This window comes from Schistocerca gregaria, chromosome 4 (assembly GCF_023897955.1).
Source record: "Schistocerca gregaria isolate iqSchGreg1 chromosome 4, iqSchGreg1.2, whole genome shotgun sequence".
Lineage (NCBI taxonomy): Eukaryota > Metazoa > Arthropoda > Insecta > Orthoptera > Acrididae > Schistocerca > Schistocerca gregaria.
The window spans coordinates 391197715-391210044 of NC_064923.1; the positions used below are offsets into that span (position 1 = coordinate 391197715).

General features: G+C 44.7%; 3 non-coding genes across 3 annotated transcripts; all 3 read right to left on the reverse strand.

Moving 5' to 3' along the window:
• Window positions 1-10485: 10485 nt before the first annotated feature.
• Trnas-cga (transfer RNA serine (anticodon CGA)) lies at window positions 10486-10560 on the reverse strand. The gene has a single exon. It is a non-coding gene; the product is annotated as a tRNA-Ser (tRNA).
• A 227-nt stretch (window positions 10561-10787) lies between these two features.
• Trnas-cga (transfer RNA serine (anticodon CGA)) lies at window positions 10788-10862 on the reverse strand. The gene has a single exon. It is a non-coding gene; the product is annotated as a tRNA-Ser (tRNA).
• A 227-nt stretch (window positions 10863-11089) lies between these two features.
• On the reverse strand, window positions 11090-11164 carry Trnas-cga (transfer RNA serine (anticodon CGA)). Its single transcript has one exon. It is a non-coding gene; the product is annotated as a tRNA-Ser (tRNA).
• Between the last annotated feature and the right edge of the window lie 1166 nt (window positions 11165-12330).

Below are 12330 nucleotides of genomic sequence, written 5' to 3' on the forward strand. Positions count from 1 at the left end.
ATGGGAACTTGCCCTTCAATATATCCTCTCTTCTCGTTATCCACCAGGCCTCAATCTCCGCTAATTTCAAGTTGCCGCCACTCATACCTCACCTGTCATTCAACATCATCTTTGCCTCTGCACTTCTGCCTCGTCTGACATCTCTGCCCAAACTCTTTGCCTTTAAATATGTCTGCTTGTGTCTGTATATGTATGGATGGATATGTGTGTGTGTGTGTGTGTGTGTGTGTGTGTGTGTGTGTGCGCGAGTATATACCTATCCCTTTTTCCCCCTAAGGTAAGTCTTTCCGCTCCCGGGTTTGGAATGACTCCTTACACTCTCCCTTAAAACCCACATCCTTTCATCTTTCCTTTTCCTTCCCTCTTTCCTGACGAAGCAGCTGCTGGTTGCGAAAGCTCGAATTTTGAGTGTATGTTTCTGTTTGTTTGTGTGTCTATCGACCTGCCGGCGCTTTTGTTTGGTAAGTCACATCATTGTTGTTGAAGACTTACCAAGCGGGAAAGCACCGGTAGATAGGCACAATATCCATCCATACATACACAGAAACAAGCAGACATATTTAAAGGCAAAGAGTATGGGCAGAGATGTAAGTCGAGGAGGAAGTGTGGAGGCAAAGATGATGTTGAATGACAGGTGAGGTATGAGTGGCGGCAACTTGAAATTAGCGGAGATTGAAGCCTGGTGGATAACAAGAAGAGAGGATATATTGAAGGGCAAGTTCCCATCTCTGGAGTTCGGATAGGTTGGTGTTGGTGGGAAGTATCCAGATAACTCGGACAGTGTAACACTGTGCCAAGATGTGCTGGCTGTTTCTTTCTATTTTATATATAACAAAGATGATGTGACTATATATAGAAGAAGGTATAATTAGTTGAATGACAAACACTAACTTCACTTAACGAAGATTTATTCAGCACTTGCACATACAAGAGTATGGAGTGAACTGCCTCCAGCCAGAAAACGTACAGTATATATACAGTTACAGAACATTCTAGTACAATGATTCTGGACATTTTTGGATACTTCTAGAATGTAAATTTTACAGTTCAGGTGAGTTTTAAACTCATGACCCTCCATGCCACAGCCTAGTTTTATAACCACTACCCCACAGCGACTGTGCTACTCAGCTTCTTCTGCGACATTGCTCCCTCCTTATGAGAACAGCATCTCTGTGTTATGTCCTCCTAGTCCGGGAACGAGTCATCGGTCCTGCATGCTTCGACTCCCAATGACTGATGTTCACCCTGGCAGTGATCTTCTTAGAACTTCCTTTGCCGCTACACTCTTAATTACCTTTCTGCTTGTTGCCTGTCACAGGAGCTTCAAATTTACCCTGGGTTGCAGGATCCTTATAGGGTTTCATTTGAAGGACATGGACTGTATCTCTGATCTTTCGTCATCTTGTGTCGAGGTTGAAATCTTCAACTCCATAAGTAACATCATACAACTGTTTTACAACCTTATAAGGTCCAAAGATGCGCCTGAGGAGCTTCTCAGAGAGACCAACCTTCTGAACAGGAGTGTAGATCCAGACGAGGTCACCAGGCTGGTAGACAACAGGACAGTGGTCCGCGTCATACCTTCAGCAATTGTTTTCTTGAGCCTACAGCATGCGAAGTCAAGCTAACTGCTGAGCTTCCTCAGCTCTGGTTAACACCTGGCTGATGTAGTCATTGTGCATGTCATCAGGATGTAACGGAAACATAGTGTCCATCATCGTCATCGCCTCACGCCCATGCACCAGGAAAAATGGCACAAATCCTGTGGCATCTTGTTTGGTGGTGGTGTAGGCAAACATCACAAAAGGTAGCATTTCATCCAAGTTGCTCTGCTCAACATTGATGAACATTGGTAGCATGTTGGCAAAGGTCTTATTAAGGCGTTCAGTAAGCCCATTAGTTTGCAGATTGTAGGCAGTCGTCATGTGATGAGTAATGTTGCACCAACGGTGTATCTCTGTCTCAAGATTCGATTGAAAAACTTTCCCTCAATCCATAATTAATGACCTTTGGGCACTGTGTTTTAATACAATGTGTTCCACAATGAATTTGACTGCCTCAACTGATTCAGCTTTTTTCACGGCTTTTGTAATGGCATAGCGTGTCAGATAGTCAGTGCAAACAGTAATCCTCTATTACCAGTAGCAGACTTTGAAAATCGTCCAAGAAGGTCAATCCAAACACACTGTAAAGGCGTTTCGGCTGGTGGAATTGGTATGAGTCAGCCAGGTGGTTTCTGAGGAACTGCCTTTCTCCTCTGACATTCTTGATAGTGTGACACATACTGATGGACACTCCTAAATAAACCTGACCAGAAAAATCTCTTACAGATCCTATTGTATGTCTTAATAAATCCTAAATGTCCAGCCTGAGGTGTGTCATGGAATTTCTGAAGAACATCTAAGCGAATGTGTATAGGAATCACTGGTACCATCTCTTTCCAAATGGATCAAAGTTTTTCTTGAAAAGTAATCCATTAACTACCTTAAATTTTCCTTTCACATCCTCTGACCGATTTAAGCCAAACATAATTTGAGATGTCTTGGTGTCCTCCTGGTCAGCAGAGAGATCCTGGAGTGCAGCGAGACAGTCACTATCTTCATCAAAGTCTTGATGGTCTGGCACAGGGTTTCTTGAGAGACAGTCGGCAACTTGGTGTTTTCTTCCATTTTTGTACACTATGGTAATGTCATACTCTTGAAGACGTAGTGCCCACCTGGCAAGTTTTCCTGTTGGATCCTGAAGACCTGTCAACCAACAAAGTGAATGATGGTCTGTAACAACTGTGAATGGCCTTCCACACAGATACTGTCGAAATTTGCACATGACCCAGATCACAGCAAGACATTCTCTTTCTGTAGTTGAGTAGTTTCTCTTGGCTTTTGTAAGTGTCCAAGAAACATAGGCTATAACCTTCTCGTTTCCATCCAAAATTCGCACCAGAACAGCACCACCCCATACCCACTGGCATTTGTGTGTAGTTCTGTAGGTGCTCTCTCATCATACAGACCAAGTACAGGGTCAGTTGTCAGAGCTTTTCACAGCACATCAAAAGAATCTTGTTGAGCACTGCCCCAGATGAATTTAGCATCAGCTTTTAACAACTCATGGAGTGGCCTGGCTTTGATACAAGAGTCTTTGATAAAACAGCGGTAATAAGAACATTATCCGAGGAAGCTTCTCACCTCTCTAATACTTTTAGGAATAGGAAATTCCTTTACAGATCTAACCTCTTCTTTATTTGACACAAGGTGTCCAGGTATTTTGATTTCTTTTGCTCCAAAGAGACACTTTCTTGGATTAAGTTTCAGTCTACCTTGTTGGAGACACTTAAGAACAGCCCTCAGTCTTTTTATGTGTTCATCAGATGTCTCTGAGAGCACTATAATGTCATCTAAATAACAAAGACACATCGTCCACTTCAGGTGACTTAGAAGATTATCCATCATCCGTTCAAAAGTTGCTGGTGCATTACACAAATCAAGCAGCATTACCTTAAACTCATACTGGCCCTCAGGGGTGATGAATGCAGTTTTCTCACGATCAGCCCCATCTATTTTGATTTGCCAGTATCCCGAGTACATATACAGGGTTGAGAAAAACTTAGCCCCCTTCAGACAATCTAGTGTACCGTCAATTCATGGAAGGGGGTACAACGCCCTATTCAGTTATCTTATTAATCTTCCTGTAATGAACACAAAAGTGCCAACTGCCATCCTTCTTCCTGACAAGACCCACTGGTGATGACCATGGGCTCTGCGAAGGCTGAATTATGTCATTGTTCATCATTTTCTCTTCCTCATCATCAATTATGTGATGTTCCATTGCTGACATATGGTATGCTCTCTGCCTTATTTGTTGATGGTCTCCAGTGATAATCTGGTGATTCACCATCGATTTGTCTAATTTTCTCTTCACCTGTGGAGTGAAGCGTTCAGAGAACTCTTGAAGAATGGCAAGTAACTTCTTCTGTTGTTCCTTAGTGAGATCTGGCGATAGTCGAGCTAGAAGATCTTGTCTCATAGTGGTAGCACCAATTTTGCCCACAGATTTGGCATGGGAGGCTTCTATGGTGGTCAGCTGTTCAGCAATTAACAGCTCAGCGTGTGCAACGCACATGTGTCTTGGAAGGATCTGAGGTTCTCAGCGACAGTTAACTATCCACAATTCACCAAATCCATTCTTAAATGAGACGACAGAGGCTGGGATGACCAAGTTATTCTTCAGTGGTATGCTTCTCTTACATTCCACTACAAGATCCATGGGCTGATACATGGCATGACACATGACTGCATTCTAGTGCTGACTGCAGGAATGATCACTTCATGCAGCACACATAATCTCATCTAGCATAATCTTTGAGTGACCACAATCTATAATTGCCTGAGAAACTTTCAAAAAGTCCCATCCAAGAATAATGTCATGACTACACTCTTGTAAGACAACAAATTCTAAGGGATGTGTATGGCCACTTATACCCACACGGTTGACACATCTTCCTATAGGTTTTACATATTTCCCATTAGCCACCTTCAGCAGAGATGTTTTGCTGTCAACGAATATGGTTTTATACAACTGGTGATGGCACTGCTCCAAAATGACTGAATATGATGCACCAGAGCCCACAAGAGCTTGGGCTGGTCAGCCACCATGAGGATATCGACATAATTTCCTATCATTTTTGTAGTGATCGACAGCGGAGGATTTTTCTTTTCGGCAGCCTCACTTCCAAGGAAGGTCGCAGCAGCTAGGTGATCAGCTGGAGTTTCTGGACAGCGATGGACACCTTGATCGGTGTGTTGGGGAGCATCCTCTCCAGTGGCTAGCTTGCGGCGATGGTGACCTATGTCATCCTGCGCCCACATCTTCTTATTCATCTTCGTCATACCGGAGTTGGCGTCAGCTAAGATCGGTCTGCTGTCTTCTGGCGCAAGTGTTATCAAATATCCGCTGCTTTTCATGACAATAGCGCACCACATGTCCTGGTCGTCTGCAGTGGAAACATACCGGTTGGTTATCCTGGGTCCTCTAGATGTCAGTCTTCCTTGGTGCCCGAACAGGTTCCTCATGCAGCATTGTAGAAAAGTAACTTCACCTGGGTCTTGACTTTTTACTGTTTTAAAGGGAAATGAAGGATGAGAAGTTGGGTTCAATGTCTGTTCCACTTCCTCCATTATGACCTCGTGAAGCATCTCGGTTTTTTGTTCATCATGTAATCCAAGTGCCTTCTGAACTTTCTCTCTCACTATCTGACAAAGAATACTTGTGAAATCAGTTCCTTCCTCCATCACAGACATAGATATCATGTTTGGAAGCCGTTCAAACTTCTTACTTGTAATTCTTTTTTGATGCATTGTCTCGATATACTGGCACCACTTTATGAAATAGTCTGCTGTCGAAACATCCTCAGCAACACCCTTTATGATATGTGCAACCTTATCTTCCTCCTTCATTCTAGGATCCACTATTTTATACATCTTGAATGTAGGGTGCTGTAGTTTCTCCTAGATGCTGTGCCCTGCACTTTAATTTACCTTCAGCCTTGCACTTCTGTCATCGTGTGTCGCCAAAATACTTGCTCAGTTCCACCTGGAATACTTCCTAGCTTGTGAAATTTTCCTCTTTGTTCTCATACCATTGCCCTCCAAGTAGAAAAATACATTAGCCAAACACACGGTGACATCCCATTTGTTAAATTTGGCTATACGCTCATATACCTTCAGCCACTTGTTTGGATCTTGACCATCATCACCAGAGAACTCAGAAGGATGTCTCACATGGTGCCACACAGTTGCTGTCATCCTAACATCCTCTTCTTCTTCTGCCTCTGATAGGTTGCAATTTGTTGAATATGGCTTGAACTTGGGATTCTCACCATGTAAACAGTGGCTCTGTCATGGCCTGATGGGAGCCACTGTGTTGTTGATATGTGCGCTATCACAAGTAACAACACCCAGCGTCTCCACCAGAATAATGTCACGTAGAAGAAGGTGTAATTAGATGAATGACGAACACTAACTTCACTTAACTAAGGTTGCACATACGAGAATGCGGAGCAAACTGCCTCCGACCAGAACACATACAGTATATATACTGTTACAGAACATTTCACTACAATGATTCTTGACATTTTTGGATACTTCTAGAATGTACTCGAACCGAATATAGAAATTAAAATTTTACAGTTCAGGGGAGTTTTGAACTCACAACCGTCCATGCAAAAGCCTAGTATCATAACCACTACATCGCAGTGACTGTGGTACTCTATATCTTCTGCGACAATACATATTGTGTGAAGAAGGCATTTTGGCTGAAAGCTCACTTGTTTAGCAGTCTTTTTGTTGTGCCTGTCTGCAACTCAACATCTCCACTATATGGTGAGTAGGAACTTATCCTTTTCATAATATTGTTATTATTCCACCCTGGACTTTACATAGTTTAATACACAAAAACATAATTGTTATCTCAAACGTTGTAAGATGTAACAATATTATGAAAAGGAAATTTGCTAATCATCGTTCATCGGAGAAGCTGATTCACAGATAGGCACAACAAAAAGACTGTCACAAATAAAACTTTCGGCAGTTAAAGCCTTCATCAACAATAGACAACACACACACATCCACGCACACATTCACACACACACACACACACACACACACACACACAGAGAGAGAGAGAGAAGCAAATGCTACTCATACACATGACTGAAGTCTCAGGCAACTTAACCCACAGTGCGAGCAGCAGCATCAGTGCACGATGAGAGTGGTGACAGGATGGGGGTAAGGAAGAGCCTGGGGTCAGGAGAGGGAGAGATAGGTTGGTGGGGGTGGCAGACAGTGAAGTGCTGCAGGTTAGATGGAGGGCAGTGGAGATGGGGGGGGAGGGGGGGAGGATTGAAGTTGTGGAAAAGGAGAGAAGTAAAACATGGTTGTGATGGTGGAATGACAGCTGTGTAGTGCTGGAAAGCGAACAGGGAAGGGGCTGGATGGATGAGGACAGTGTCTAACGAAGGTTGCGGCCAGGAGGGTTACGGAAACATAGGATGTATTGTGCAAGGTAAGTTCCCATCTGTGCAATTCAGAAAAGCTGATGTTGGTGAGAAGGATCCATATGGCATAGGCTGTGAAGCAGTCATTGAAATGAAGGATGTCGTGTTTGACAGCGTGTTCAGCAACGGGATGGTCCACTCGTTTCTTGGCCACAGTTTGTCGGTGGCCATTCATGTGGACAGACGGCTCGTTGGTTATCATGTCCACATATAATGCAGCATAGTGGTTACAGCTCAGCTTGTAGATCACACGACTGGTTTCACATGTAGGCCTGCCTTTGATGGGATAGGCAATGTTAGTGACTAGGCTGGAGTAGGTGGTGGTGGGAGGATGTATGGGACAGGTCTTGCATCTAGGTCTATTACAGGGGTATGAGCCATGAGGTAAGGGATTCGGGGCAGGGGTTCTGTAAGGATGGATGAGTATATCGTGTAGGTTCGGTGGACGGCAGAATACCACTGTGCGAGGGTAGGAAGGATAGCGGGCAGGACAATTCTCATACCAGGGCACAACGAGAGGTAGTCAAAACCCTGGCGGAGAATGTAATTCAGCTTTTTCCACCGCCATGGTTCCTTGCTCCTTCCATCTGTGTCAATCCCTAGCTAGATCCTAGTCCCACATACTTCCTTCATTGTTGCTTACCCTTACTATCAAATTACCCTTCTCCACCTGTTCAGATTCTGCCAATCCTTAACCCTCACCAACATAGTCCTGCAAAACCATACCAATCAAGCCAAAACCTTCTTGCAGTACCTCCTCACCGTCGGCAAAATTCTCCTGCTGTGCCCTCCCAAATTCCTGGAACACACTGAAACTCTTGCTTTGAAGGAACTTGAGCAACATGCATAATACCACCTCAAAAAGCTCTCCATCCTGCTCACTTCCTACTCCCACCTTGGAGTACCACTGTCAGCCACCTCTACAACAACCTCCAAACCTCCCCTACACCCCCTCATAGCCAACAAATCCTGTCTTGCAGACCTCCTACATTTACCGCACCCTCCAAAACTATCCTCCCACCACCTTACAGAATCCAGAACCTAAACAGACCCATAACACAGTCATGAAACTTTCCTCCTGAAGTCTTAGCCCCACAGAAATATCAGTCCTTTCCAAAGGCTTGTTAAAGACCTTCTCTCCTTCTCCTAGTCCCTACAGTGGAAACTCTTTTTTGCCACCAACCCTCCCAATCAGACTCAACCAAAGACGAATACTGAACCCTGCCTAACTCAGTTCACTCCTGCTTCCAACCGTGATCCACCCCAGTGCCCCGAACTCAACCCTGTTAACTTTCCAGAATTTCTTAACCTCCAACCTTGCCTCACCAAGATTCCCCAAATCCCTCAACATGCAAACTAACCTTACATCCACAGAAAGGCCACCATCTAAAAACTGATTCCTGGCTCCACCACCGTTGTTTTGAACCACAAGGATTACCTGGCAGAAGGACTCCTCCAGCCGTCAGATACTTCCACCTACAAACCTTGCCACTGTGACCTCATTCCAGAATTCCAGCAGGATCTACAGTCACTACTCAAATCCTTAGGCCCATCCCAGAACCTCTCTCCAGAGTCCATCTCTCTATTCAACCCTACCACTCCCCTCACTCCTACCTTCTACATGCTTCCTAACCTTCTACAGAAACAAATCTCCTGTACCATATCTTTCCAGTCTCCCACCACCTCCCAAAGTCCCACCATCCATGCACAGAGGTGCATTCCCCTCATAACTCAGTATCACCCAGGACTGAAGCAACTGAATTACATTCTCCGCCAGGCTTTCAACTACCTCTCGTCATGTCCTGAAATGAGAAATGTCCTTCCCACTATCCTTCCCACCCCTCCCACACTGGTTTTCCGCCATCCACCAAATCTACACAACATACTCATCCATCATTACACAACCCCTGCCCCCAATCCCTTACCTCATGGCTCATACCCCTGTAATAGACCTAGATGCAAGACCTGTCCCATACATCCTCCCACAACCACCTATCTAGTCCAGTCACTAACATCACCTACCCCATTGAAGACAGGGCTAGCTGTGAAACAAGTCATGTGATCTATAAGCTGAGCTGTAGCCACTGTGCTGGATTCTATGTGGGCATGACACCCAACGAGCTGTCTGTCTGCATGAATGGCCACTGACGAATTGTGGCTGAGAAATTAGTGGACCACCCTGTTGCTGAACATGCTGCCAAACATGACATCCTTCATTTCAGTGACTGCTTCACAGCCAGTGCCATATGAATCCTTCCCACCAACACCATCTTTTCTGAATTGCACAGGTGGGAACTGATCTTACCCTGCACAATACATCCTATGTTCAAGTAACCCTCCTGGCTGCAACCTTCATTAGTCACTGTCCTCACCCATACAGACCCTCTACTGTTACCATTCCAGCACTACACATCCATCATCCCGCCATCACTCATGTTTCATGTTGTTTTACTTCTCTCCTTTTCCGTTGCTCCCCCTCCCCCCTTCCCCACCCCTCCCCTGCCCTCTGTCTAACCTGCAGCACTTCACTGCACACCACCACTACTATTCTATCCCTCCCCCTGCTCGCCCCAGGCTCTTCCTTATGCCCACACAGTCACCATTCCCATCATGCACTCGTGCTGCTGCTCTGTGTGATTTCAGTTGCCTGAGACTGCAGTCATGTGAGAGAGTTATGTTTGCATGACTGTGTGTGTGTGTGTGTGTGTGTGTGTGTGTGTGTGTGTGTGTGTGTGTGTGTGTGTGCGTGTGTGTGTCTGTGTTGTCTGTTGTTGATGAAGGCCTTAATTGCCAAAAGCTTTATTTGTGACAGTCTTTTTGTTGTACCTATCTGCGACTCAGTGTCTCCACTAAATGATGAATAGCAACTTTACTTTTTGTAATATTGTGACATTCCTTCCTGGACTTTCCATGGTTGACTTTGCAAGATGTAACATACTGCTTATTTCTGCTCAGTGCATGACTAACAGAGCCTTATACATAAATTATATGTGCAATGCTCAATGCATGGGGTGAGGGGAAGGGGTGGAGGTGGGGTGGGGGGGAGTGAAATGTAGCAGAATGGGGTTGGACAAAACAAATCTGTTGATACATCTCTCAATCAGAGATTACACTCATATCACATTTTATATTCACTCACTTTAGACAACTTTTAACTTCATATACATATGAGGGTTGGAACTGTAAGAGTGGCAACTATTTATTTACAGCTCGTACAAAATAGATACGTATTTCAAACTTTTACTGATCTTCAAAGTAGTCACCAGCAGTGTGTATAACCCGTTGCCAGTGATGTGGAATTCGTAGAAAAACTCTTAGCAGTGCCAGTTGTGTGGACAGTTCAAATTAATAAATAAAACAAGTATACAGAATGAGATTTTCACTCTGCAGCGGAGTGTGCGCTGATATGAAACTTCCTGGCAGATTAAAACTGTGTGCCCGACCGAGACTCGAACTCGGGACCTTTGCCTTTCGCGGGCAAGTGCTCTACCAACTGAGCTACCGAAGCACGACTCACGCCCGGTACTCACAGCTTCACTTTCTACCAGTACCTCGTCTCCTACCTTCCAAACTTTACAGAAGCTCTCCTGCGAGACATGCAGAACTAGCACTCCTGAAAGAAAGGATATTGCGGAGACATGGCTTAGCCACAGCCTGGGGGATGTTTCCAGAATCAGATTTTCACTCTGCAGTGGAGTGTGTGCTGATATGAAACTTCCTGGCAGATTAAAACTGTGTGCCCGACCGAGACTCGAACTCGGGACCTTTGCCTTTCGCGGGCAAGTGCTCTACCAACTGAGCTACCGAAGCAAGACTCACGCCCGGTACTCACAGCTTCACTTTCTGCCAGTTCCTCGTCTCCTACCTTCCAAACTTTACAGAAGCTCTCCTGCGAGACATGCAGAACTAGCACTCCTGAAAGAAAGGATATTGCGGAGACATGGCTTAGCCACAGCCTGGGGAATGTTTCCAGAATCAGATTTTCACTCTGCAGCGGAGTGTGTGCTGATATGAAACTTCCTGGCAGATTAAAACTGTGTGCCCGACCGAGACTCGAACTCGGGACCTTTGCCTTTCGCGGGCAAGTGCTCTACCAACTGAGCTACCGAAGCACGACTCACGCCCGGTACTCACAGCTTCACTTTCTGCCAGTACCTCATCTCCTACCTTCCAAAGTTTCATATCAGCGCACACTCTGCTGCAGAGTGAAAATCTCATTCTGGAAACATCCCCCAGGCTGTGGCTAAGCCATGTCTCCGCAATATCCTTTCTTTCAGGAGTGCTAGTTCTGCATGTCTCGCAGGAGAGCTTCTGCAAAGTTTGGAAGGTATTAGACGAGGTACTGGCAGAAAGTGAAGCTGTGAGTACCGGGCGTGAGTCGTGCTTCGGTAGCTCAGTTGGTAGAGCACTTGCTCGCGAAAGGCAAAGGTCCCGAGTTCGAGTCTCGGTCGGGCACACAGTTTTAATCTGCCAGGAAGTTTCAAAATAAGTATAGGTACATAGCTTTAAGGGATGATAGCTATGGTTTACAAAAACTCATTTTGCAGATCTGGTGTTACTTTATATGGATATAGACAGCTTCATTTATTGGGTGAAGGGTTGCAGGTTGTTGAAATCACATGAAGTGTTTAAACGTTGTTAATTCTGAGGTTCATTGTGAAGATATTTAGTCACTGTAAATTATTAACTTGTAGTTTTTAATGTGTTGAAACTGTCATTGTTTCTTTGGATGCAGCTCATTTTTCTGAGATTGCAGATGTATTCAGATTTGCTTTCTTCTAGAACTGAGATTTACCACAGAATTTCTAAGAGTTTCAAGAAGCCATATGTCAGACTGTCTTACACCCTGCCATATTTGGTACTTTGTCAGTCCTCCAGCAAAGTGAGTGAGCATTGTCCACATACTCTGGGGTTTATCTATTTCTAGCCACGTGCTCCCCATCTTTGTACCAGGTCTGAGCAGCAACAGGGCTGCAGATGGCCTGGCCATGACCTTGACCATGGGCTCACCAGCTAGTATTCAGTCAACAAGCAAATTCATCTCCTACCAATTCTAGGTGGCTGAATAGCTCCCTATATAAGCATAATGTTATACGAGTATAACACAGACTTGTTCAGTGGTACCCCTCTTGGAAACAGTTATTTAGATTTCTGGTGGAGTAAGAATGTTCATTACATGCTAAACACTAGTTCAGTAATAACTGTAGAGTAAGCTTCCACTTCTGATTGTGTTCTCAATACTAAAGGGATTTGTGTATTTTTTACTACCATGCCAACTA